The sequence below is a fragment of the Amblyomma americanum genome, chromosome 2, assembly GCF_052857255.1.
Source record: "Amblyomma americanum isolate KBUSLIRL-KWMA chromosome 2, ASM5285725v1, whole genome shotgun sequence".
In the NCBI taxonomy this organism is placed as follows: Eukaryota; Metazoa; Arthropoda; class Arachnida; order Ixodida; family Ixodidae; genus Amblyomma; species Amblyomma americanum.
Window position 1 is genome coordinate 82,612,637 of NC_135498.1, and position 4,070 is coordinate 82,616,706.

At 48.0% G+C, this 4,070-nt stretch overlaps 1 non-coding gene across 1 annotated transcript; it reads left to right on the forward strand.

The window, feature by feature from the left end:
- Positions 1–565: 565 nt before the first annotated feature.
- Positions 566–690, forward strand: LOC144122268 (U5 spliceosomal RNA). The gene has a single exon (XR_013312874.1). It is a non-coding gene; the product is annotated as a U5 spliceosomal RNA (small nuclear RNA).
- Positions 691–4,070: the final 3,380 nt, after the last annotated feature.

Below are 4,070 nucleotides of genomic sequence, written 5' to 3' on the forward strand. Positions count from 1 at the left end.
CTTTATTTCCGCTGCCCCAGCTCAGGTGCTTCAGTATCGATGGCAGATGCCGGGACTAGCAAAAATCTTTTTCTTCCTTTTTACTGTTATTTTAATAAAAAAAAAACCACTACCACCCGCACCTACTTTCAGCACGCGGCAGCGAGCGTGGCTCGGCATGAGCCAGTAGGCAGGCCCGTGCACTTATCTTTTCTTGCTATCAGCAACAGCAGTAGCAGCAGTAGCGAAAATCTTTCCCTTCCTTTTTTATTATTATTTTAATAAAACCACTTACTACTACTACGCCCACATTTAAGGAGCACGTGAGAAAGTTCTACAATCGCCACTAGTGTTGGCGGCCATTGTTCACTAACAAAATATCGAAAAGAAGCTGAAAAACAGAGTTTCAGAGTGCGCTTTGTTTAGAAGACCTGCCGTGCAGAATGCCTCTTGGTCGAAAATTTAGGCCAGCTGTGAATTTGCCAAAACCTGAGTTGGCATTTTTACCCATCGCAAGCTTCGCCACTTGCTCTCCTTGCTGGGCCGCCGGGGATGCCGTCCGTCCGCTGGTGATAGTATCGGTTCATCGCTCAGGCCTCTTCTCACCCCACGTACTAATCTTTCGCCTTTTACTAAAGATTACCGTGGGAGGGGGCACTCCAATGAGCCTATAGGCCAATTTTTGAGAGGCTCTGCCCGTTTGGGCGGAGCCTAACTTATCAATCCAAAAAAAGAAAAGTATGTCATACCCCAAGCACACTACAACGGTGCTGGCCCTTAAGACGCGGTTTCGATCCCGGTCGCGGCAGTTGGATTTGGATGAGGGCGAAATTTTACAGGCCCGTGTACAGTGTTATGTCAGTGCACGTTAAAAAAGACCGGCACCGTCTGGAAGACGTTGAAGCAACGAGCGTTAGCTGTTTGGTTAACAAGATGAAGAACGCGCCGGTCGTGTCGAGAAATAGAATGAAATGCCATAATTTTAGTGAATGTATTCGGGAACATTGCCACCTCACTGACGTCAACCAGAGATGACACCACTGGAATTTACTCTGTACCTGTGATATCAGTTGTTCAAACCAACGTCGTCGCTTCGGCAGAACCCGCCGCGGTGGCTCAGTGGCTAGAGCACTCGGCTACTGATCCGCAGTTCCCGGGTTCGAACCCGATCACGACACCCCCCACTCCCTTAACCTACCCGAGAGGATGGGGAGGCGGCTCTGCCCGGCTGCCAGGAACTATGGGTCCGACAGACCCTGCATGGTTCAGCGGACCTGCGCAGCGGTCATTACCAACGGGGTCCCGGAAGGAGGGACTCTGTCTTGCATTCTAAGTGCTGAGACCCACTAGGTACCTCTCCCCGAGCACCTCTCTGTATATAGAGATAAATGCTTGTCACCGCCACCACCGTTTCGATGGAGGCGGTACGCTAAGGCGCCCGTGTGCTGTGCGATGTCAGTGCGCGTTAAAGATCCCCAGGTGGTTCAAATTATTTCGGAGCCCTCCACTACGGCACCACTTTCTTCTTTTACTTCCGCTGCCCCAGCTCAGGTGCTTCAGTATCGATGGCAGATGCCGGGGCTAGCAAAAATCTTTTCCTTCCTTTTTACTATTATTTTTAATAAAACCACCAGCACCACCACCCTCCTTTATCCCTTCCCTTACGGCGCGGTTCAGGTGTTCACCGATATGTGAGAAGATACTGCACCATTTCCTTTGCCTAAAACCAATTTTCGCTTCGGCAGACGTGGTTTTGCGCCGCGCGCCTTTTTCCACCATGATGATGATGATGATAACAACTTTATTATTCCACCAGATAAGGAGGCCCCCTACTCCCCGACCCCGGTACGCAGGCCTAGAGGACGGGGGCGGGGACCTCCGCGATCACAAGCAGGCAAAGAGGTCTTGACTCTTCGCGGCTTCTGTCGCCAGACGGATGGCTTGTTGCTGTTGAGCAGAGACATCGCTCCGCAGCAGGGCTTCCCAGGCTTCTCTACAATTTATGTTTGCTTTAGCCTCTGGGGAGCTAGCGCGTTCCCAGATCATGTGGTCGAGAATCCCTCTCTCCCCACACTGCTTGCACTTATCGTTTTTCTACCATTAGTTAGTGATGACGTCATCGTTTTTCATTTCTTTATTTTCAGCTTATTAAAGGATAAATTTATATTAATTACACTAATTTCGTAATTGAGTACTACTTAATGGAGTTACGTCATTATTCAACAAGGCATATAAACACCACTAATTTATTTCTCATTATCATTAAAATTTTCCATTAATTTCCCCTAATGCTAGCTCTAGTGCCAGAAAGGAATCCCTGCCTGAAAGAGCAAGAACTTAAAAAAAGTTGCCTGTTTTAATAAACTACCCAAGGATAATGCACCAGTTTCTGTACATAACACGCATATCTCACCCGGCTCACTTTATGGGCACTGCACTCGCTCCAATCAACTTCCGGTGGACTGCTTGAAGCACTCCGGCACGGGTTCGCCTGGTATTGCACTGCCTCCGGGATCGGCGCGGGACATATTAGCGCGTGCGCGTCTTTACTTATCTTCTCTCTTGTATCTTTCGACTCTCCTACTTTCAGCACGTGGCAGCGGTTGTGGCTCAGCTTGAGCCAGTGTGCAGACCCGTGCACTTTTCGTTTCATTCTTCCAGATAGCAATAGCTGTGAAATCATCCGGCGGTGTTGAAACTTATTAATAATTATCAAGCATATGTTGATGGGTTATCTATAGCCAGATACAGCTGATGAAGACAGCAGCAATTTCTCCGTAAAGAAAGCCTTCTAGTCATTGTCGCCGCACTCAATCGGCTTTTAGCTTCTGGCGTGGCACCGCAGGTGCATGGCTTTTGACCATGATCCTATGAAAATACGTCCATGCCACAGGGTGGAGAGCCTCATTTGAGGACGATTCTTAGCTGCATTATTTATTTGTATCCGACAGTAGATTTGAAATTGTTTTGCGTCTTCGATATTTCGCAAACTAGTGGTGTATTTGTGCTGCTTATGCTGCTTCTGTCGATTCGCGCTTCGTTTTGTTTTTGTTTTAATTATAGCAGTAAAATGACGATTACGTGCTTTGGCTTATTGTTTATAGGTGGTGCTGTTTTCTGCATGGCAGCGGAACGCGCATCCGCCTTGCGACTTCTCATTCAGCCAATCCCGGCAGCTGTTCAGCAGGTTGGTAGCGATATATGCCCTTGTTTGTAAAAAAGTTGTGGCTCCAATCCACGCTGTTAAGGTGGTTCGACAGCGAAGCTGTAAAACGTCAACTAATTATTCATTGCGATGTCACTTCAAAATTCACACACGTGGCTCTACAAAGAGTGAAACCAGAGACAAGTGAAATGTACTTGAGCTCTATGCTGTATGCCTGATTTCAAAGAAGATATGGTGTTTGCTTTCAATTTTTAGCCTGGCGTTTTTGCTTACGACAACTACATGAAAACGCAACCGTAATATTTACCGGGAAACACACGCGGGGAGAAAGAATGGGCTTCGCAGTGTTTGCAGGTGGCGTTACCATACATAATACGGTTTGCACTTCATACGAGGGCTTCGAATGATGTAAACCCGTTTGGAAGCAACTGCAAACCTAACGTTTACCGGAGCGCGTAGTTGTAATTGTCGGCACCGCGCGTCGAAAATGGCCCTCATCTCTCGACTGAGAGGGACAGCCGGAGGGTAGGATGGGGTCGTCTTTTTCTGTTGAAAAATAAACTATTTCACTCACTTCCCTTACGGCGCGGTTTGGGTGTCAACCGAGTTATGTGGCAACACAATTGTAAACTCCGCGCTCGCATCTCTGACCTCGCCCAGCAAGCAGCCGAGTATGCTGCCCAGCTCGCTGACAATAAATAACTGGGTAGATAGATGCAACAGCGCAGCAAAACAGATGTCGAGTCGCAACACTTGGCGACTCTTTAAGAGTCTCATAGACCCTACACAAACACGCTAGGAAACCCAGAAACACCTTACTCGCGCGATACAGAACTTTCAAGGAAACACAGAGCAGCTAGCGAACGTCTTATGCTCACAATACCTCAATCAGGATCAAGACCCGCGCGGGCAGGATTCATATTAA